At 35.7% G+C, this 25,501-nt stretch overlaps 1 long non-coding RNA gene across 1 annotated transcript in view; it reads right to left on the bottom strand.

Annotated features, from left to right (window-relative positions):
• Positions 1–9,423: 9,423 nt before the first annotated feature.
• Positions 9,424–25,501, bottom strand: part of LOC146758877 (uncharacterized) — a 30,902-nt gene continuing 14,824 nt past the window's right edge. Inside the window, exon 2 of the long non-coding RNA XR_014933602.1 lies at positions 9,424–9,608. This is a non-coding gene — a long non-coding RNA (uncharacterized LOC146758877). The remainder of the gene's footprint in view (positions 9,609–25,501) is intronic.

Here is a 25,501-nt window from a genome sequence, read left to right as displayed (position 1 = left end):
CCTAAATGTATTATAGTTATGAATAGAGGGGGGAGGAGGGAAATTAAAATAAAAACCAAAAAATACACTAAAGTCAGGACATTTCTCAAAGTAGTAACTTTTATAGAAAAGGCTTCCAATGAAATACATAGATCATTAAAATGCAAAATATTTTCTTTTGAAATAACTGTGAATTAGACAACTATCAGATTCATAGGTTCCATAAAAGACAGAAAAATAGAACTGATTCTCTAATTATACATGCTCATTGATTTTCGTTGATATCAAAGGTGTTTGGGGTGCCAAGATCTTCCAAAAACTTTAGTGTCATAAATGTAACTTCAGGTATCCAAACATTTTATCAAAGATATTCATTACTTAAGCCTCTTGGCATGATGAAGTGTCATGCCCTTGGCATATTTAAGATACTACATCATCTGCAGAAGGTTAGCTTTATAGCAACTAAAGACCAGAAATCCAATTAAATATAAAAGCTCAACAATTAATCTGTGCAATCTTGTTTCACCTGTTCTGTTATGCAAGTTCTATCTATAAACTTCATGGCACTACACTTTTATTTACTTATTTTGCCAACAGGTTAGTTATTTCCTATGTTTATGATTTACAGCTACTGATCACTAGGAAACATATATTGTGTGTATCTTTCTATATATTCTTTAGTATTTTGCACATACATTTTAATAAATAGGGATGTACATATATGTATATGTATAAAGTCAATGATTGAACCAGAAGAATACGGAATTACATTTCTGAGATAATTCCTCATCACAAATGGAATAATGTATTGTTGGAAAAACTTGTAACAAATCCAGAAGGTAGCGCTGCTCTCCTCTCCAAGAATGTATTTGTTACAATATCCCCAAATGATACATAATTGCAAGATTTCTTTCTAAAGAGAAAACTACTGTTTTGGTGCTATCTTTCTCTATAGCTGATATGGTCTGTATAGAGTATGCCTAGTTATAAACAGTTACCACAATCCTACACCATTTTACACCAAAATCTTCTGGGCTAATAGTGTATTGAATCACCATAATAGTGAAATAAAAATGCAAACATAGGCAGTAACAGGAAATGTCAATGAAAGCGGGATCTCGCAATGAAAATGGAGAATAGACTGTATTAAGCCACACATATAGCATGTTTAAAACTGGATGCAGCACAAATGCTTCATAAACCACTGTCCCATGCACATTAAAAAAAACAAAACAAACAAACAAAAAAAAAAAAACCCAGCAGTATAAATGATGATAATTACATTACTTTCAGTGTTCGTCTTTCTGGCATTGTATAAAATACTCAACCTACACTCAAAAGTTGAATAAATCAAAGTGAATCTAATAGGTCTATTAAAAGTGTACTGTTAATGTGTCTTTATATAACTTAGAATAGTGGTATCACTTCAGCAGAAAAAAATAAATACAATGTGTCCTAACAAATAGCAATAAGTGATTATAACAGGTACTTAGAAAAGGAATATTTATTTAGATCAATATCCAATTAAGGGTCTGGGTATTCAGAGTCTACACTTTGGCTTCCCTTTAAATTAAGAAAGTAAAAGCTATTAGCAAATCTTATTAGTTTCATGCTGGTCTCTTGAGATTTTTTTCCACCTGAATACTTTGTGTCCCTTAAAAGATAATTCTAAACACAGTGTGATATTGATTGTTTTAAGGCACTAATGTAAACAGATCAAATACAGTGAAAGAAAATTTTACTGTATGCATAGTCAAATGTAGGACTAATATCTGTTAACATCAGAGGTTTATAATTTCCTTTTAATTGAAATTTAACATCTAATCATTAACTCAGGAAAAGAAGGGAGCCTGCCCTACTTATCTTTGTAATCATACGGACCCTGAGTAATGTGACAGCAAACTTTCTGTAGAAACACCAGAAAAAATACAAACTTAAAAGACTGAATTTTGCAGGCATATTTTTTTCCATTCTTTGGCTTCCTTCTAAATGAGTGGCTTATAGCAATGCAAGACCATGCAAGTTGGTTTATATTCTGTGTTGAATCATACATGATGAGAAGGGAGACTAAGGTTTGTTTACTGAAACAGGTAAGTATAACCCTTCCCAAATACTGCATACATTATTTTCTGGAAGGGTACAGTAAGTTGAAACACTGAATAAAAGTGAAGAGTTTTTCTCTTTCCAGATTTCCAGGGAGCTCAGATCTTGGGATTTCTCCCTGTCTTTGCTTTCACAAGACGAGTGTGTAAGCTTCTTTCTTTTCTATCCTTAAACATGACAGAGGAAAGCAAGTCCCCTTGGGCTTTGATATTCTATCTGTAGTTATTCCGAACATTTCAGTTAAGATATTTGAAACTGAGTACAACTAATTCCTATTTTTCACTCTGTTCTATCCTAATGTGTCTATATAAGAGATGGACAATGCTGACTGATTCCCCCAGTGAGCTGAAAACCTTCTCTGTCTCTCCCGCTTTCCCTCAGCTAATGAATGTCAATTGACATAAGTGGCACGGTAACATCCACTAATTAGACTATCATTTAAATGGAGAAGTGTGACAGCATGAACATGTTTAGGAGAACAATCAGAATACTGTAAAAGCGATATTAAAAATTCTGGCTTTCTAGACAAAATATACGTACATTGCATATGTATATACACACATACATATACACACATAGGGCAAAACCATTTCTAGTTTAAGACAGAATTATTTTCATTTCACAATGAAATTGCCAGAACTCATCATCATGATTCCCTTGTAAAATGCTTTTTGATGCATACCATGAGAGGCACATCATTTAGGTTTCACAATTCCTGATTCTCATCCCTTTGATATCAGACAATATTCACTGTGGTAATAACTTTACATAGTCATGTAATCTCTGTAGAAGTAAAAACAAAAATAAATAAATAAAAACGAATCTTCAATGAAAAGAACTAAGATGAATTATTAAAATCAGAGAAATAACAGCCCTAGACAAACTTAAGAGGAACATGGCCATCATTTCTTTAAATAGCCTCAGTACTGTTTGTCTGCTAGTGTATCTGCTTTTGAAAAATTAGCATTTGAAATTTTCTTAGCAAGGTTTCTTTAGTGAGGTGTAATTCAAGGCCTCCGAAAGGAACAGGAAAGTTATCACCGACTCTTGAATGTGGGCTTACCTCTAGACCCATTCTTCTTTTCACTTCAGTGAAGTGCTAGTGTAAAGACAACTATATGGGTTCAGTTGTATATAAGTCTCTCTGTGTGTATATATATATATACATAATATCTTTCAGAGCCATTATAAGTCATATTGCATTACATCATTCTTCTTTGAAGTTTCTATCACATATGAAATAAATGCCTCCTGGTTGCAAATATCCAGGCTTAGACAAGTGATGTGCTTTGTGTTATTCATTTATTTGTCCTACATTCACAATATTTTTACATTATTCTACACTGGCAGTATCTAAGGGTTGTCAGCAGAAGCCACCACTGTAGTGCAGTTTTCTGGTGCTTGAGCTATAATCAAATTAACAGAGATTGTAGGGCCCATTGTAGCACTCAGCATATCTGCAATCAGCACTCCAAATGATTTAAACAAGGAGATGGTCTTATCTGCACATCAGCAATTTCTACTCCAACAAAAATGAGACCGAAATGAAGAAAAGAATTCTTTCCAACATTTGCCACCGTTCATACTTGAAGGATGTTTATTACAAGGAAATATGAAGTGCGTTAGTGAAGGGATATAGTTAAAGTGACATTAAAGTAAAACCAGCACGATGACCTACTTTTGTTTCTGCTGAATTAAGATACATTTTGTCTTGCCTTGAGAGACTGTGAATATCATTACATAGAGTACCAAGCATATTACGCGCTTACCTAAAGTGGCAGATCAAAGCAGTGAGGTAATCCAGGGACAGCAGTGTTCAGCTGTGTGACAGTTGTGCACAGTGGAGTCCTGGGAGGAGGTCACTACCTATACAAGATAAGAAAACATTGTAAGTTGCTGGGAGTGCACAAGACACTGAAATCAGCACAAGAGTGAAACATATTTCTAATTTGCTGTCTTATGAGAAACTGACGAGTGAAAACATAGCTTCTTTTTGAAACAGTCTATTTTACCTACTTACTTGGGTATATATGTACATCATTAATACATTGTCATCATAATTCATCAAAAGGAATCTATGGATACTCCAAACAATCCTACTTCAAAAGATTTGTAAGAACTGAAAACTCAGCCAACCTTGATTCAGAACCTTGGACGACCTTGAGCCATTCACAGCTATGCACTTAACCTTTGCTGTAGAAAATGTTTGTAAAGTGAGGTGGATGTGGATAAGACTATGAAAGAGCAAATCTTATTTTGTGATGAGCCCAGAGTTCCTGACACTGCACAGTGTGAACACCGTGGTATTTGTTATTCACTAACCTTTCGTGCACTTTCTCGTGTAAAGGACGTAAAATATCAACCAACATAACTTCTTCCCTTTTGTATCTCGTATGACTGCATCTGTCAAAAAAGCTAACTTACTGATTAATGAACTCCAAAGATAATCTGTGAAATTCTGTTCAACTATTGATCATTTTCTGACATTTCCTGCTGCAAATAAAGGTGTTCGCTCTTTTTTCCACATGCAGTTTTCTTCCTTATGTAAGTATTGAGAATCTTCCAGCACATTTACAACAAATGAAGTCAAGGTCTTCACTTCTGGTGGAAACTATAGAAAGACTCAGAGATGTAATGCCCAACTTAGAATGAATATACTTTCAGAAAATTGAGGTCTAAAATCAGTGCCCTATTCAGACTTTTACTAAAACTTCACCTCTCTAATATTACAGACTTTCTAAAAAGATTTGTAAGCGTTTGTGTATGGAGATTTTCATAAAAACTTCATTGTTCTTTTAAAAATAGGTTGTGTTGTCTGAAATTTGATACGTAGTCTATCAATTGTTCAGAATTTGTTTCAGATCTCACCAATAACATGAACTATGGGTTACTGTTAGTAGTAGATCAGAGACAGCAGCAGACATTTGAAAAGAAATCAAGTCTAATTATTTTCGGCTCTTCGAATTTATGTTTAGACTTAGGTGTAAAATACAAAGTCAGCAGCAGGTAAACAGTATACATAAAAATTTCAGAAAAGTCCTTTTATTTCTGAAGATGATATTTTGACCTATATTTCTAGGATACTAAAAAAAAATAAAAAATAATGATGCCAAAAGTTGTACAGGCAGTACAACATGACACATGTATTATTTTGTGGTAAATAACAATGCTCAAACACATAATAAAGCTCAAACAAATTATCATATGTCATCTTTTAAAAGGAAAACCCTTGTAATCTGCTCAGCAATAGATGTCTCAGTGTTCTGTTTTCATCCACATCAAATCTACAAAAACACTTTCTACTTCACAGTGAAGTTACAGTGAGGTAATTGACACTATTTTCCAGTGTTTAAAGACACAAAATTGTTAATCTAGCACAGTTAAATCTTAGAGACTTTTTATCAACTTCATTCTGAGAGAAACCTTAGAGAAATAGAGGTCATTTAGTCTTTGTTTTTAGAGATGAGTCATTTGCAAAACAGTCCAGCTAAGAACTTTACTGGGATTCCCTTTCTATCATAAAAAGGTTAGCTTGCCATGTTTCTCATGGGTAGCATTACACTGACAGGACAAGGGTGAATAGCTTTAAACTACAAGAGGGGAGATTTAGGTTAGGTTTTAGGAAGAATTTCTTTTACTCAGAAAGTGGTGAGGCACCGGAACAGAATACCCAGAGAAATTCTGGATGTCCCATCCCTGGCAGCATTCAAGGACAGGATGGATGGGGTCCTGAGCAGCCTGGTCTGGTTACTGACAATCCAATAGGAGGGGAGTTGGAACTAGATGATCGTTAAGGTCCCTGCCAGCCTAAGCCATTCTATGATTCAAGACCATCACTGGACACTTTCCAGTATGTCTGGAGAGAGAAGGAAATTTCTCCTCACCATATTATCACTTATGATAATTAACCCACCAGAAGAAAACCCTGTCAGTGAACAACTGCCAAGGCTAATGATATTAGACAACAACCACCAGATAAACACATGATGAGAAAAGCATCAGGAAGAAACAGTAACACAATGAAAGGCAAACTATAATGAACAATGTCAAACAGAGATTGCCAAAATGATTAGGATGAGCAATGTCCCATTGTACAGTAAACCTGAGTAAATGAAGATAAATAACACAAGACAATGATTAAAAGGCAAGTGGAGAAAATAAGTAAAAATAGGTAGAAATCAAAAATCAACATGGCCAAATGAACAAAAATTCTTCTTAATACATATAACATGCAATTTGTTTTCTTCTTCAGCATGACTATGCACTATAATATAGTGTTTCTTCATGTATTTTTTCTGCAGTTCCAGGATTATACAACAGAATATGATAGACATTCATGTAGATGACTTTCAGTCTTACTCAAATGACATCTACAGCCAAGACATTTTGTTCTAGTTCTTTACACCTGAAGACCTGTAATTCTTGTTCGATAACAAGAACTCTGTGGTATCCTTATAGATTCTATAAGTTGAGTTCTTTATGAGCAAACTTTGCAATAAAAGAGTTATTCGGTACTTTCAGGATCTAGTAGTGGGCATTATGTAGAAATAGTACCCATAAAAGCTAATAATATCTACCACAAGATGAACAGCTGTGGAACACAAACAACAGCAGATCACATCTAGGCCGTATTTAACTGAATCTTTGATAGTGATATTTGCTGAAATGTTGCCCAAGAAAAGCATGGCAAGCCAATTTTTTCATGATAGAAAGGGAATCCTGGTAAGGTCTGTAGCTGGACTGTTTTGCAAATGACAGATTACAGACAAATCATTCTTAAAAAATGCATGCTTGCTTTGATATACATTAACTTACTCACCCTTGCACATCAGCTTTAAGAAGCTGTTTCATATTTCATAGCTTTGCCAAGCATTACACATCAGTGTCAGGGAGTTTAGGATGATTTTAGAGAAACTCAATAAATCTCGCAATCACAAATTCAATAACTGGTGATCAAATGGGAATTACAATTCAGAAGGAGCAAGCCTTGTGCTAATTGAATAACTCCATTGCCCTGATTCCTAAACAAGCAGCGTAATTAAATACAAAGCATACAAATTTCTAGTCACTTCAGATGTAAATTCCTTGTTTAGTGCACTGAGGACAGCAGAGAGAGCAGTAGGAGTAATACAGAAAGAGCAGCTAATCTCTCTACATAGACACAGGCCTGCAGAGCTGTGACACAGAACTCTAACACATCTAAATAGCAGTCACAAACAATTTTATCAAGAAAACACTGAAAAAATATTTCATAAAAGGAGATGAAAGCAATACAAATAGCAGGCAGCTATTGGCTGCCACAGAGATGGGACCAGAAGTGCATCTCTCTCCAATCTTAAATTCACTGCTATTGAAAGACATGGAGGGGAAAAGCCATTCAAGTGGTTCTATCACTCAGGAGAATTGAGAGGTCTATATTTTATGCTGACACCACTCAGAAGTTCAAATGACTTTTCTTTCAGTAGGATTTACCTGATATAGTATCATAAGAACTAGCAATAATCCAGAGTATTAAGATATTTTGTACTAGTCCTCATCCATTCTTCTCAGTGGCTTTGATAAAGATCAATCAAATCATCAAGTGGAAACAGGGAATAGTATCATACAAAAACTCTGACAGTCTGAGAGGTGCTGAGAAACCAGTACACATTTTCCTCATGCTGGAAATATTAATCTGTTTGAAAATGTTCAGAAATAATGAAAAATTTAAACCCCTATTCTACAGTGGTGATCCAATGTCAGTTTTTGTTGCTCCTGTTGTGCTAATGATCTTCCAGAGGAAGTATAATCAGTTATACATCTTCCAGGTGGTAGGAGTGGGAGTGGAAGTTCAGTGAGGTTGAAGGCTCAAGTGTCTAAGGTCCAGGCATCTATGTGTAAACCTGCCATCCAAGCTTTGCACTGTAGTAGAGGAAAATAAGCATGTCTGAATGTAATTAGCTTTACATTGATAAGCTCCCTCTGCCAGATAATAAAAGGAGTTCACCTTGACCAGTTTGAATGTAGATACATAACTCCTCAACATCTAGTGAGGTGAGTTCTCAGTAAGGCTTTAATCACTCAGCTATGGCAATTCTCATCTTAACCTTTACAAAAGCCTTAGTAAGAAGAGCGCACACAGGAATCTTACACTCACGTTTCCAACAGAGTTCACACTGCCTGGCCAGCTGAGCAGGACTTACCTACACCTGCTGGTAGACAGCTCTAAGGAGGAAGTAGCACATGGAGCATCATATATTATTCCTAGTGAGAAGGTTATTATCAAGGCACCCTAAGTACCAAGTTAAAGCTCATGTCTGCGAACATGCAATGTGCTTCAAAATTCAACATTCATTCAATCAACACAAGTTTGGTGAATTGCTGATAGTTTGCTGATAAAGGAGCCCTGCGTTCCATGCTTGCTGCCAGAGGGTCTGTCAAGGTTTAGTCACAAAATAGAGCTGGGATTGAACTTTGCTTTTCAGGGTTTCCCCTCAAATTTTACAATTTATACATGAGCATTTCAGATGGAATTTCAAAGTTGATACATACTCGGCTCTTAAGAGACATAACGAAATATTCAACTTAACATGTTGGCACACAATCAAGCCCTTCCTCCTGCCCCCTCCAGGCTTCTGATGTGTCCTTAGTGCTCCCATCACAGAAGAAATCAACTATTCAAAATGCACTGTAAAATCCCTTACCCACACCTCAAGAAAGTGCATTTTTTAGAGTAGGTAATAAATTCCTTTAATTCTGCAAATCACTCATGCTCTGAGATGCTTCTCTGAGAATATTTCAGGCCAAGTATCCTTTCCTCTATTACCTCCTCTTTACACAATATTTGTGGGTAGTCACTTAAGAATGCTTCAAAAAATCTTGCTAAAATACCCACTAACATCTCTTTTCCCCTCGATTATTTATGGTGCAAGCCTCTATTTGCTCAGATATTAATTGTTTAGTGTAAGTAGACATCTGTGAGTCCACTCCACAGATTGGAGCTTTTAATTTTTTCATTACTTTTTCCCCAATGTGCACCTTGAATGAGGTAAAGATGCTAGTAAGAATTTGACAGCAGATGTTCAGTTCATGTAAGTCAACCCTGTTTCACTGAATTGAAAGATTCAGCGACAATCTAAATTACCAAAGAATCTTCCTCTCTTGAAAGCTACACTTTACTTCTTCATTGAAATAAAATTACCAGATGATAAAATACTACATTTATTATCACAGTTCATGATAAACTCATTTTGAAGCAGTATATTCATCATCAGCATGCTTGAGTGCAAGTACCTTAGTAGGTACCACAGCCACTTTAGGCAAATATACAGCATTTCTAACAGTTATAAATCAGCTCACCTCAAAATCTGAAGACAGAACTTCAGCTGTAGCTTCAACAAAATAGAGAAGTTTACATTAGACACAGGTGTAATGTTGCATGACAAAAGTCATGATGGCTTCTTCTGAGGCTGGAGTAATATGAGCTAGCTTCTTTCCATTGTCTGTTGAAGATCAGTGTGAAATTTCACCATCTTTTTCTTCACAGCCTTTAATAACAAGATAAAACATAAGTCAATGATGTGTCAGTATAACTGCACATAAAAGCATTAATGATTAGGGGAATTAAAAATGGCTTTTAGAAACAAGGAACTTAAAGAATTAATTTATAGCGTAACAACTATAATTGGCAAAAGTTTACAGATTTATTTTGCAGAAGTATGCAGAGTTTCCTATTAACAGCTTTTGAATCAATATTTTCCAAAGCAACACCACAGCTCATTCTGGAAGATTCTTTAATTAATTTGAATGCTGAAGCACTGAGAAAATAAAAACAAAAAACATGTTATGCAACATTTAGCTCCACTGAGGCATACAGCAGCATAATTTTTACCAGTTTCACTATGTTCCCATTGTGTTTAATTCTGTTACTTGTTTTAGACTGCAGATGTCTCTGTCTTTTCCCCACAGCTAAGACTGTTCTCTATTATACTGTAATGGCTACAATACAAGCCCCCAGATCTAAGACAATTCACTTGTTATGCAAGGTTAGCAGATATTTTATTCACATTTCTATGGAACATTTACTTTCAAACACATACTCTTGACTGAGGTGTTAATTCAAAAAGTCCTTTGAAGAGCTAGTAAGAAAATGAGAAGCGAAATCTAATTTCAGAAAGCGTGTAAAACTGTATAGAGGAAAAAATATCTTTTTTCAGAGAATTATCAGCAGATGCCTTTCAAGTATTTCTCATAGATACACAACAATATTGGATAGAACAGAACCTCATTGGTTTATCTAAGAACAAATGCACAGCAGCTAAACTTTTCAGATTTGAGGATAGATCCACAGGTAAGGTCTTGGCTACACCTGTTCCCACCTGGTGGGCTTAGGACAGCTTTTCACTCAGGATAATTTAGGTGTAGTGCCATGCATTAATGTTATGAAACCATAAATGAAGAAAATTAGTACCAGTCACTTAAGATCATTAATAGCTGATACTTATTTCACTTTTACTACTTTGAAGCCATTGATACAATCTTAATGTAGACAGATCCAGAAATCAGCATCAAACAGTGATTAAATCCTCTATCTGCAATCTCCAATAAGATGATATCAATTCAATAATTAACTTCTTTATTCTTTTATCTTTTGAAGAAAGAACAAATCATCTATGTGTAAGGGAAGGAAATATAAATATCATAATAAACTGGTATTGAGTAGCATCAAGCAATAGAAGCAGGCTACTGAATTTGAATGTCAGTCTTTAAAGGTTTAATTGTAGCCTTAGAGCTCATGTGTTTTTGTGCCCAGTACACAAGACTAGAAAAAGGAATGATACTGTTCAAGAGCAAAAACTCTTGGCATCTCCTGTCATATCATATTTGCATTTAAATAAGAAATGGTTTAATAAGATATGTAGAGTTGTTCTGATAGAACAGATGGAAAGCCAACCACGTGAGATGAATTGTTTGTTATGATTTTTGTTGTTGTTTTGTTGTTGCTGTTATTGTTTTTTAATCAGAATGACCAGTCTGGCACATCAGGCAGATGTACAAAACACTCTGCAGTATACAGGTGTTGAACAATTTTCTCTTCCCTCACACAAAATACACTGTATGCTATCCAGAATCCAGAAATGCCACTTCAAACACTGCTGGCTCTATGCCTGTCCTCAGCTGTTCATAACTGTTAGCTGCTATTTATCACTTCAGAATGCCAGCTCAGCACACTTATCTTTCTCAACTATTTCCCAGCCCCACCAACCCCCACAGCCCCTGTCCAGAACATTTGAAAACCAGGAATGTGAAAAGAACTCGCACTCATTTCTTAGCTGCTCACAGCAAGAGTGCAATTTACATTTGTGCTGCAATTCATTCTATCCTTTAAGCATTTTTGAAACTCTTTAGCAGAAAATAGTTAAACACATTTCCTAAGCTGTATATCTCATAGAAGCACAGAATGGTTTGGGTTAGAAGAGACCTTTAAGCTCATCTATGCTATAGTTAGCAAACCACTAAACCTGATTGCTCAAAGTCCCATTCAACCAGGTCTTGAATGCTCCCAGGGAGAGAGCATCCATAACTTCACACAGAAACCTGTTCCAGTGCCTCACCATCCTTGCAGTAACTAATTTCTTCCTAATACCTAGCCTAAATCTACCCTCTTCCATTTTAAAACCATTAAATGTTAGCTGTATGATAACATTTCAGCTCATGATACATAGAGGTTGACTACCTTAACAGTGCAGTACAACCTGAGGGGAGGTTGGTTTACAGATTGGTTAAACTAAAGAACTATTTGTTGTTAGCTGAAAGGGTGCTGTTCTTAGTTTCTTTTTCTTTTTTTTCTTCTTTTTTTTTTTTTTTTTTTTTTTTTTACTATTTTCTATTCATTTTTGTTATGGTTATTCACATACAAGTCTGGGGTAGTTCATAAATATTTATTAGACAGTAGGAATAACATAGAAGAGACCTCGAAGAGAAAAACACCCACTGTGATGCAGAAGGCAGTTTATGTGCTTGTAAGCTGAGCTGAGTAACATACATAACATGTCCTGAGAACTATTAAATGCAGAGTTGTGGTTTCAATAAAAATTTCATTTTGAAATCCACCCAAACAAATGTTACCCTTGCTAGTGACATTTGTAATCCTTTCCTCCCGCTCCTGTAGAATAAGAAATAAAAAATAAAAAACAAAATTGAAACTAGGCCATGCTGTACTATTACCTGTTATGGATTCTCCATTAGTTGGAGGAATAGTAACTAGCTCAGCAAATTGGCGAGATTAATTAAAAACAATCATAAGATATGAGGCTTTCTTCACTGCAAAATTGCTGCTTAAATCACAGAAACAATAAACAGGACAGAATCCCACACACAAAAGCTGAGAGAACTTCTGAAAGTTGCAGATGCTTATTTCCAAGGAAAAAAAAAACAAAACAAAAAACATTACATTTCAGGTAATAATTTCCAGATACTGTATTGCTGACATATGGCAGCTGATACAAAACCAAACTAAATGGTCCCCAACTCCAGTCACATCTAACCTTGATAATTACAACTATCATTGCATATCTTTCATGAAGTGGCTTAGGAAACTAAAGCAATAGAACCCTGATCGACACTTTACCTGAGACTATGACCTCACCTTCTGGAGAGGAGCAGAGCTTTGAGAATGAGTAAGTGAAATGTGTAGGTTATATATCATATCTGGGAATGATCAGTGTTACACTATGAATGCTAGTGACATTTAGTTATATACATATGCAGTTATATATGCACACATAAATATATAACATGCAAGTTTGTATGTTACATGGGAAGAATGCTATTATGGGGCAGGATGGGAAAAACACTACTCTGTAATTCAGAGAACACAAACTAATAGCATACAGGCTTTTTTTTTAATAAGTTCTATTGCTGTGCTGATAAATCTACCTACATCACATGAAATACAGCTCCTGATGAAGTTCTTTAGAGATTTATAAAGACCTTCTAACTACCAAAGTCTTCCAGAGTTATACTGAGCCCTTAGACACAAAATGGATTGTCAAACAACACATCAGTGTGAAACCTTATAACTAATTTAATCTTGCTGCTGGATTCTCTGTAGCAAGATACTTTGGATTCTCTACAGTTCACATAATATAAGCACCTGCCTATTCTAGGACTGAAATAATAAGAAGTTTATTATGTTATGAGAGTTGCAGGTTCTAAGTTTGAATTTACTCTGAAAAGCAAATCTGAGTCCTGGTGGCAGCCTGCCAGCTTTCCTTTGAATTGCCACAAAAATTAATGTCCTCTTCATCTAAAGTGCACCTCCAAAACAGGGCAGGTGGTTTACACAGTTGCTAAAAAGTGCTAAATACCACTGGTAAGAACACCAAAATAGTGTGCCAACAAGGATGGACCTGCTCCTGAAAACATAAACCGTCACAAGTCTAGCTTAGTTATTTTAAGTGCAGTTCTACTGATCTGTCTGTACTTTCATGTATGTAAGGTGTGTTTATGTTTATACATCTATGCAAGCAATAGGGAAGTTTACTGAGTATAAAAGATTCTCAAAATAAATAAACAGAGGAAAAGATGAGTCAATATTTCAAAACACCAAGCTATGAATCACAGCTTATTGCTCATTGGAGCTCGAGACCTCTTTCTGATTTTGTAGGTAGGAACATTTCAAAAAATACATCATTGTCCAGAATGCAAAAGAGGGATGCATCAACAATAATGTTTAAAAAGTCACCGGATTTCTAAATGTTAACCTTAGCACCAAAAGAAAATTTCATAACATAATCGTCCATTACCTCCTTATGGTAGTGGTGAGCAAAGTACCACGGAATTAACCACAAACTATTAGTAAATTACTGAAGTTTTATGTTAATACAAGCAAATCTGCTGTGCCACCTGGTGAACATTCTGAAAGGCAAAAGCCTGTTTTGCAATGTTTATCAATACTAAAGACTAATTCAAGTACTCTTGGCAGCTTATGTGGATGCTTGGGGCATTTGAATAGTGGCAATCAGTAATAAGAGAGAGAGACTCATATAGCTATGGGGTCTCCTCTCAGTACGTAACTGATGTGCTCATTATTTCTCAGCAATATACTTCATAATTTTAGAAAAGGTGAAAAATCATTATTTGTAGTGAGAGGCAAATCATTTAAAGGGATAACATATTTCATGACTACCTGAAATACTGCAACTACAGCTCATGAATTGACCATGATCAAATCATTACTGATGATCAAATTTGATGATCAAAATGTATTTGCTTTCAATATTTCTTGTTGATTTTAGTCCTCAGCCTGCCAAACATTGCAGACTCATGGTTTCTACAGTGAATTCTGGATAGCTAGCAAGGCAATGTAAAATTTCACTTTAACTCTTCAGAAAGAGATCTAGCCAAGAGATTATATTCTTACATTTATCCCATTCTAAATTAGGGCTTTACATAAATGAACTGAGCCCATGATGAAAACAAAGTGCATGTCACTGCTGCCAAGAAATTTAGAACTAGCAGAAATATAATTTCTAATTTTTATAGCTTCATCTGTATAAGCATTTTTATGGTCTTTTCTATAAAATTGTTTAAAGCTACATAAATATTAATGAATTAACCTCTTCTGTATTGCCATACAGTAGGTATTTATTTTTTACGTTGTACAGCTAGAGAAACAATTGCAATAAAACTAAGATCTATGCACAAGTTCAGTTAGCAACTTAGTCACAAGACCAAAAACAGAGAACTATGGAGGCTTTTTAGTAAACCGGATACCTCACAGAGAAGTTATCTACTCAACTATACATAGCCTATGGCATCTGAGGGATGGGACTTCCAATGAATTTCCAATGCCTTGACACAGTATTGCTCTCCAAAACCAGGAATCTCTAAAAACTTACTCATTCAGAATGCACAGTGATTTTTTTTTGCCCCTGGATTTGCACAGCTGAAAAACATTCCTGCAGATGTTGAAAGTGTGGCACATTTTTCCCTTTTTTTCTTTTTTGGACCAACATGTCACTGAATGAACAGTATGCTTTCCTTACAAAGATAAGCTCCAAATAGAATCGTTCCATTTATCTGCAACATAAGATAGTAAGAGATACATTTGTAGAAATCCACAGCAGCTGACTGTCGTCTTTTTTCAAAATAAACCAATAGAGAGGTAGATCCACTTTGAGTATTTGTAACTCCAAAACCAAACTTCTGTTTCAATTTTACAGTGACCCAAAATATGCTGATAGGAGAACCTCTCAGCTTGCATAAAGTTTATACATTTCACCCAAAATGCACCCAAGAACAAATTGTGTTCTTTGATAACTGAATTTCTGACAGAACTACAACCAGTGACATAAGTAGCGTATTAACATTTCAGACTATTGTTTGATTTATATTGACTTTAAACCACCTTACTTTGAGAAATGTCCAAAGTCTTAGAAGCTAAATCTAATGTCACTGAAAGAAATAAAATTTATTATCTGCTTCCAAACTCAGCCACTTCTGGAAATACACTGGTGTGCTGTTGGTGACCACTCCTTTGACTTATTATGAGGATAAGACACAATACTCTATGAAACTCAGTCATTCAAACATGAGCCAAAAGGAGAGAATCAAATTCTAACTAAAATTACATTAAACAATGCAGAAAAATTGGAAGTTTTTCCACAAAAGAAAACTAATACCATCACTCCATTGTGCTAACAGTTCAAGATTTTTTATATATTATAAATAAGAGCAAGTAAGGTAAGCATGAAATCAGCATAATTTTTCTTCCATGTTTCATTTATTCAAAACCACCAAATTACAAAACTTAAAGTTAACCTAAATTTCCTGGTCTATAAATCTAATTTTAAGGGAAGAAATCTATTCAGCTTTCAATTGAATAGAAAAACGAAACCAGATGCATTCTATCAGCAAAGTGAAATTCATGCCTTCCACAAGACTTACAACTTGAACTTCATTCCAATTAAAGTCAGAAAAAAAGATTTTGCTGACTACAGGAGAGAGATAATTGGGTAATTAGGCCAAATCTTGCACTGTTTGTTTAGACTACTCTCATGAGCTTAAATCCTAAGTGATTATTATTATGATATAACACAGACCTATTATTTTCCAAAGTATTTTGGAAATGCATGGGAAGAAACAGCTTGTGATTGATTCACTACTCTAAACAGCAGCTTGAAATATGTGGGAGGAAGATGACAAGACTTCATAAAAACTGCACTTTCCCCTCCAGTGGGGGAAGCAACAAAAAAGAACCTTCTTTCACAGGAACACAGCTACTAAAGCCAGAATAGCAAAAACTATTTGCTTTGTTAGAATTTGCTTAGTAGCTACATCTATCTGATGAGCAAACATGACACGTACTGGTCCATTCAAGAGAAATACAGTATAAGGAATTTATAGTTCATTGTGTCTCAATTTCATGCTGCTTACATTTAGAGCCAATGTGGGCTCCACTAGATCATGGATACAGATAAATGTAGGAGAGAGAGGAAACCAGTCCATCTAACACTGAGATGCAGTTTGGCTACTGAGCAAAACATTTCTGAGAAGTTCTTATATAGAGAATAGCTACAGTTTCAAATACAAGCAAAAAACATCACAATCAATTATAATGATAAATGTAACAGAACGTACTATTTTGTTAGTAAACAGTGAAGACTTCTAAGCTGAATGAAGATTGGATTCCTTTTGGGTAAATTGATAGACTGTTTCGATTACTTAACAGAAAGGTTTTCCTCATTTAATCCAAGCAGTTGTTTTCTTAAAAATAGACTTGATAGTTTAAAAAAGTCACTTGATGAATTCAAAACAGAATCACTTTTGCAATAAAAAGTCATAAAATATGAATGCAGATATACTGCCTATGAAAAGGGAAATAAGACCCTAAGAATCACTTTCCTGAGTGTTCACAGATGGAAACTGAAATATTAAGGAAAAGAAAGAAAGATGATGAAAGACTGTTCTATCAAGTTCTACGTACAAATGTTTGACTTTCAGTGGATTTACTGTTTGAATAAAGGACAGCAGTGCTCTGATATTTTAGAAGTCTCATATATTCGGATGTCAAGTCTGTGAGAATCAGAATGATATACAGACAATGTGATCACTGCAAAATGTTATCCTATTCTCCCTGGCTTTAAAATCCTTTCTGGTTTTAAAATTTATGAAAGCTAGAGATGCTAATCGAGACATCAGAAAGACCCTTAAACTTCCTTTAGCTCATTTGCATTGCATTGCATAGCCTTAAAGATGCAGTTACTAATAATGTATGTTTATTCCTTTTTTTCAGAATGATCATATTCCTTCCTTGGGAAACAAGAAAAAAAGTATTGATGAAAGCATTCAGATAGTCTCTTCATTTTGAATTTCTGCCCAGGAAAAAGTTAACCTGCCATGCTTATGGAAATGTAGGAGAAATCCCAATGAAAGCTTCAAGCTATTGTTGATGTGTTCCTTTTCAAGACAGATACATGATGTCATTTCATTGCCCTCACTAACTATCAGCTCCCAGTCCCTCCAACAGTATCTTGTGTGGAAAAACTTTTAAAAATCTACACATTTCCCTCATTCAAGGACAACATCTGGGTTTATGACTAAAATAATAATGATAAAAAAGGCAATTATCAGCTACGTTATGTGCACTGAACAAGGTGAGAATTTTCCTAGTAATTCACTTCCCTTCTAGAAGAACATAACAGATAACTGAGTACAAAGGCAGGTGTTTAACAAAAAGTAGGCAAAATACTGCTAGAAAAAAATATGATAATATTCACTACTTACTTAAGGAATTGAGAGTGTTGATACAAGGATTTAATTTGGATCCTTCTTTTTGAAGAGCGATTAAGTTTTAATCCAAGGCAGGCATACATAGATTAGAAATTTATATTGCACATTAGTTCCATCTCATATTGATCACGGTGTTATAATAAGTGGCGAATAGTCTTCAGTGCAATTTGTTGTAATTGCTCCTGGTCTGTCTCTCCTTCCTATTTTACATTACCCATTGTGGACAGTTAACCTGTTCATAATGTTAACCAAAAGATGCCCAAATGCATTTTAAAGCATTTCATCTTTGTTTTATTTTAAGTACCACAAGACAACTTTCCCACATCTGCTACTGTCAAGCAGCACAATTTGCAAGCTCTGTTTCTGGTCTACATACCTCTTGATCAGGTAGCTTTGGCTTATTTTGGACCTTAATCTATTGTGCTATATACTTTGTGCTTAAGGCTTTTCAAGGAATATCATTCAGTCCCTACTTTTGGGCGTCACTCCTAATGATGGCACTTAATATTATGAATTGCTTTTCTCTTGAAACAAATTTGTATGAAGTTCTGACACAGTTTTGAAAAGAAAAAGTGGCTAAAATTACGTTGGGGGAAAAAAAAAAAAAAAAAGAAAAAAAAGAGAGAGAATCTCTTCAGACACTATTCAGAAGTTATTACTTGCTGTCATGCTCTGTTAAAGCTTTAATAACAAGCTTTTATACTAAGTTGAGAATTGTACTCAGGCACACTACTCAAATATACGAATGTCAGGAAAAGAGTCATTCTTTCTTTGGTAAAACATACCAACAAATACAGAACCATTCTTAAAAGCTCTTGTTACAAGTAGTGTTGTATTTCTGAATCTCTACAAGTGGATCCTTAGGGACCTTTCTGTAAAGATCAAGCAGATCATTAGCAGTCACTCTAAAACATTTTATATTGACTTTCTTATTTTCTGAAGCAGCAGCTTTCATTTACGCCTTCGTCTTGGCTTCCTTGACAGCTACCTTTTGCACAGTTTTCAGTTATAAAAGTGAGCCACAGAATAACATGGAAACAAAAAATCCTTCTGTATTTCTGAAGCACAGTGATGTTTCAAAAAACTTTGCCACTCCAAACACAGATACATGACCGTTACCACACCTATCCCTTAGGCAAAATCTTTGGTATATGTTACACTCATAAGACTGGATGTAGAACATTGTTACGTTAGCATTTTGCCCAAAATGGTCTTTTTATTATTATTTTAGTAAGACTTTCACTAGGTTTATTACATGAGCATTTACAATGGTTCCAGCTGTATAATGATGTCAACTGACAGGTGGATATCCTTCTAGTCAACACTGCCACTTTAACACTGGGTGGGGAGTAGACCCACCAGTTCACTGAGCTCCTATGTGACGTGCGTGGTCAATTACCTAAAGTTCTCTACGTTATTTACCTATCCCAACTCATTTCTCTCTGTTTTATTTTTTAAGTCGGTCACTTTCAGCAGAACGGATGAGTATGGCTGAGGCATAGAATGGCAGGTCAAAATAACGCCTTTTCCTTCTGCTGTTAGGAAGGGGGGAGCTCCCCTGCCCATCCAGATCTGGGGAAGCGGTGCCTCGCTCGGCTCTGCCTCCCTCATAGCCAGGGTGAGAGCTCCCTCTCCTGTTTCAACGCATTTCTCACCACTACTGTTTAAGAACCAATGCAAGAAAGTAGCCAAACGCATCTGCCCAATGAAATACAAGCGCAACTCAGCTCAGGAAGAAGTACGCTTCTTAAATCTCTGATGCCAAGAGAATGGCAGTTAATGCTATAGTTTCAAACTATAAAACATCTCCACTGCACAGATTTTTGGTATCAGCCATGGCAGGAAGTTCTGCACTGACGATGATGCTATAAGCAGAAGTTGTGATTGTATAAGCAGAAGTTAAATCAAAGAAAGCTCATCTGAGTGCAACCATCAGAACTCCTTAAGAATTAATGGCAAATCAAGAAATAATTTAAAATGAGCAATCATTAAACCCCTCAAAACCCAAATATATATATTAAGGCAATTCTGAGTCTGCGATAGATGAGTAATACCAGAATGAGCCAATGTATGATGGACTTAAAAGCAAAAACAAAATTTCATTGTCATCATATAAATCAGCAAGTAAATAAAACAAAACAAAACAAAAAAAGAACCATCAACAACTGGAAGAGAAATAATGTGAGCCAATGATCAATGAATTTAAAGGAAGTCTTTTCAGTGACATTAATAATACGCAGAGCTGGCTTTTGTGCTCTAAGCTGATGGTGGTTTCAGGTGATACAATCATTTTCAAGCATTAAAACACAAGACGACAGCCCCGTCTGTTTGGCTGCTTGTCTGTGTTGGCAGCATAGAAAGGGGGGAGAGGTGTTAAGATTGCTATTAGAGAAAGATGAAACATTACACCACTCCAGACAAGAACTGAGAGCCAGTAAAATATTTCTGGCAATGCCCTTGAGATAACCACCTGTCACATCACTAGAATGTGTTTCTGAGTTATTTTCTGATGTAGTTTCATTCCTAATTCCCTATTTTCAGTATAACTTATTACTTTTTAGTAGCTGGTACACTATACAGCACATGTATTAATTTTCCTTCTTCCAATTGAATTTTTAATGAAGATAAATTATAATCACGACATTTACATCTCAATGATTTTCACAATTGAAACACTCCCATAATACCGGTGCACGTGCTGTAAATGGGTTACACAGCCAGACACTAAAGCAATCATTTTATCATTGTCAGAATGAACATAATGCCTACTGCAACCAATTGGACTTTTATGGGAACAGTTGGCTCAGCTGTTTTTGCACTATAAGAATTGCAGTGAAGTGCCCATTATCCATCTCCACTGTCAAAGGACAAGGTACAATCTTTGCAATCATTCTCAAGACTATGAAACTAGGTCTTGTAACACAACCAAGATCAGATACAAAGGAGGGCCAAAGTCATAGAATGGCTTGGATTGGAAGAGATTCTAAAGATCACTTAGTTTCAAGCCTTGTGTCATGGCAGTGGCCAGCAAAAGGACCAAGAACCTCAAATCCATGGAGGTGAGAAGTAATTCATGGCCAGGAAGAATGGGAGAACTGAAGACACTGAAGGTGCTACAAAGTGTAGATGAATAAAGAAAATAATAATAATAATAAAATTTAAAAAACGAGGAGATTGCAAGAGCTGTAATTGCTGTTTCCTCTAAGATTTCTCTGCAGAGTTGCTTTGAAGAAAAAAAATATAAATAAAAATAAAAACAAAAATAAGGTAACCAACACAGGCAGAGAACTTGGCCCATGAACTCAATCAGCACTATGAAAAGTTAGAAGTGAGAGCTTTACCACAGCTAGCAGAATAACTAGAACAAGATTTTTTTCTGCAAGTACTCCCCTTTATTTTTAGTACTTGCAGAGGTCAGATGGGTTCACTTCTGCCTCAGGCCCTCAGGGCACTTAGTCCTTTATTGCTGCAAGCTGCCTCACTATCTCAGTTTTCTCATAACAATTTTTTTGTGCATTAGTTAATGTTCCTTCAACAGCCTCTGAGCTAGTTGTCTGATCTATGTAGAAATTCTATCAGAAAGAGAGGAACACAACCTGACCTAGTCCGTGTTACAAAAGGAATGCAAAAAATGCTGGGTGTTTTTTGTTGTTGTTGTTTGTGTTTTTTTTTTTTTAAATCGATCCTTAGGGTTGATTGCATTATTAAGCACTGAATACACATTTTGTGTGAGAATTCAGTGGATAATACTGTTCTTGGTCTGGTTGGGATGGAGTTAACATTTCCCCCCAGCAGCTTATAAACCACTGTGCTTGTCACTTGTAGTCCTGTGGAGTAATCACATTATCTATTTTAGTAAGGTACAGCATAGACAACAATATTCCTACTTTCAGAGGCAAACTGAGCATGCCTTCATCCCCTTCATCCTTTGCTGGGCACATCAAGGCTGATATCAACCCAGTGTCTGCTGCCTGAAGAGCACCCTCAGAAGCCAAAACATTTCTTGAGGATGGAGAGAGATTGCACAGTATGATGAACCTGATATCTTCATAGCTCAGAGCAGAATACTCAAAATGGTAACGAAGTAATAAGAGCTCAGTAAGATTCATCATCATCCTCCATACTCCAACATGAAGCCAGAATAAAATTGATTCAGAGGTACTAGACATATCCCCATGGAACTTGTCAGAGAATCTTGCTTTATTTCCAATTAGATTTGGAGAGAATAAACTATAGATTTCTTTTTTTATTTATTTTTTTCCTGTTGTGTCTAATAACTCACAGAACAGATCTGAACTGATCTAATATATCTGAGCTGGCCACATCAGTAAAATCCCAACATTACGCAGCTTGGAAAGCATCAGACCTACAGAAACAACAGAAACCTTATGCTGATATAAAAAACTTCTTAAAATAATTTTTGCCTCTTTGTGACGCAAAGTTCCCAGATCTGCTTAACCAGAGTTACAGTGGCAAATCTTTTTATAACTTTGAATAAAAATGAACAGTAAAGGTTAAGGTGGTGAATATGCTATTTGAAAGAAGAGAGCAAATATTTCCCGCCTGCTATTTAAATATTCAGTGGGCAGATAAACACAAGAAAACCTGTTAATGTTTCTCTCCACATGAGCATTACCCAGAGCCTGCAAGATGTGCAGACATAAAATCTTATGTCTACAAGTTTTTCCAGCTTGACACCCTTTCCCCTCAAAACACAGTTTACTTGTTCCTTAAAAAAGCCTACTATGACCCCCCAAATGCTTTTCCATATTCAAAACCAGAGATGTGGAAAATGACATTACGCATGGTGAAAGATGGAGATATAGGAAATATTATTCAGTGAGCAGGTATGAAAAAGTTTGGTGTTGACAGTTGAAACAAAGGGAAGAGCAAGACGAGAGGCTGTGGAAAACGTACTGCTGATGACTCCTGGCTCAGTGTTGAACCCTTAGGTAAGTGCCAGTACGGTTTCTTGAATGCTAATGAAATGCTTAATATTATCTAGTACCTTGGCTGATTTCCTGACTAGAGAAAATAGAGAGCAAGAAAACGGAATACAAAATAACATTTGCAGATCTAGGAGACATAGTGCCCAGCACTGCTATATGAGGGGGTAAAAGAAAAAAAATCCAAGGAACGACAAAACAATCCAGCATAAATTCCCCTAAAGCCACACTTTGAAGGATGACAAGGATCTTTCCCAAGGAAAAAAACAGAGGTTTGGTAGCAGGATAAAACCATGAATGTTACAGACCTCACAGCACTTGCTCTGCAGAACCCTAATGGAGAAATAATTGTCATCCACAAGGAGAGCCCACAAGGACTGCTCAAGAGGGGGCCAAAGTGCATCACGCTTTCCTCTCATTCACCTTATGCTGTATTAAAGACACATATATACTCCACTGAGTTGAATACTCACTTGAAATATAAGGCATTCTGCCCAGTTTTACACATAAAGAAAGAAATATTTTATGACAAATATTCAAGTTTGATGTATTCTCATATATAATATTTTCAGATCGATGTCCCAATGATTTAGAGTACCATGGTCTAAAATTATCAGCCATCAAGAAAGAGGACTTTATCAATAAGATCATAAGAAATAAAATTGTGCATAATAAACAATCTTGGGAACTAAATCCAGAAGGACAAGTTTAAACCACATTTAGGATGGTTTCTTGAATCGAATATTCTAAAACCCAAATGATAAATTTCTCCTTTTAGAGACAGTGAGGATTCTATGGTTTTAAGACTCAATCTATGGAGACTCCATTTTAACAATCCTATAGTCATGAAGTTGTCAGAAGTATGATAAATAGCATACTAAGATTTTAAAATGCTACAGATAAGAAACAAAACCAGCTTTCAAATATATCAGCCCTGCATATAAAAACATAATTTTCAATGTAATCAAGCATCCTGCTTGAGTGTACAACCACAAATTCAGATATTTTAAGCTGATCAGCTTCATTATTAACTTAATGTAATTAAAATTACATTAATAATTTAAAAATTGATGTAAGTAAAATGTCTGTGTATGTACACTTGTTATTTCTAAACCACTGAATACATAGCATGGGTCTGATTTCCTTCCCATCTACTCACCAAAGAATGTGGAAGTACAAAGCTGTGAGCAGTTACCTTACATGGATAACTTCAACATGCTGTCAGAGTAGGAAGACTTTGGTGGTCTTTTTTAGAACAAACGCCTCTCAGAACTTTGAGACTTTTTTGTATTTGAATAGCCTACTAAACTTTACATGAACACATCAATGCAAGTGGCTCAGGGATAAGGAGCCAACCTTAAACCTTCTTTGCTTGTCAAAGGCCACCTTAAACAAGTCTGATAACATCAGATAGCAAGTTTTACAGTCAGTGTGAGACTTCATTACCTGTTGGATTTTCAAAGAAAAATGCCAGACAAAATGTTGTATGGAAAAAATGTCAATCCTGATCAACTTTGGAAGTCAGTAAGAGTAAGGCACCCAAGTGCCTTTGTGGCTGTGTATGTGGATAAAACTATTCAAGAGAAATTCATCTATGGGCAAATATGATTCTGTAACAATACCAAGGTCAATGATGTGCTGAGTAAGAACCACTGGCAAGTTAAGATGCCTGAGGGCACCATGAGTTCATATACCCAATTTTCCACTGTGTCAAAAATTATATGAGAAGTGAATACTTTGTGCAGCCCTCCTTCTCTTTCCTTTTTGTTAAATCCTTGCCCTTCCACCACCCCATCTTGAGAATCCCCTCACACTCCTGGCACACTTCCCAGAACCCGCGATGGGGTTCATTAAAGAAGGAGAATACTGACTTGGGGTGATCAGGTCTGCACTGCCTGAAAATACAGCACTACCATATTCAAGTTGTTCAGGGAATCTGTGATAAGCAGAGCATGAATAAGATGAGGAGCCCTTACATATCTAATTTCTTCCTTCAGGTCAAAAAAGGCAAGAGGAAGAAAGAGCCGTCTCCCTGAATACTGCGCCTTCAGTAATACCAGACTGGACCCATGCTGATAACCATCTTGCAACACAGAAGGCAACCTCTTAATAAACACTAAACCCTTCTAATCTGAAAGACTGCAACCATTCTAATTATCAGAAATTAAACTGTTCAATGAAGGCTTATAGAACTGCAAGTCTCCATGTGCTCAGAGAAACACAGTATAAATGTGTCTTTCTTTTTATTTTGACAGGACATAATCGGCTGGGTGGTGTTATAGCACAGATGAGATTTGATACAGATGCCCAAAAATATAGTTACTAAAAATAGATCTCATTAGAAACCATTTGCAAGATTTTGCCATAAATGTAACCAGATTTCTCCCGTAAAATTTGTGTTTCTTGCAAATGCCTGTGGCATGTTAATTACTCAGAGAATGTTGTTTTATTGAATGCTTTTGTAGAAGACATTTTCTTTCTAGCTTTTACATACAAATAGTATTTAAAATTCATGGCTAGTTTAGTATATAATTGAACATTGGAAGCAGCAAGGACAATTGCATTAAAAAATTTCCTGGTAAGAATTTAACTACACTGTCCAGCACATCATGAAAATATGTATATCCAGTCAAAAAGACAGTCCTGTTACCAGGGAATGTGGGAATTCTGTTACATAAGGGACAGCAGTTAGATAATGC

The sequence above is a fragment of the Coturnix japonica genome, chromosome 12 (assembly GCF_054131305.1).
Source record: "Coturnix japonica strain WE chromosome 12, WE-NBRP24, whole genome shotgun sequence".
Taxonomy (NCBI): Eukaryota; Metazoa; Chordata; class Aves; order Galliformes; family Phasianidae; genus Coturnix; species Coturnix japonica.
This window is presented reverse-complemented; position numbering and strand designations above follow the sequence as displayed.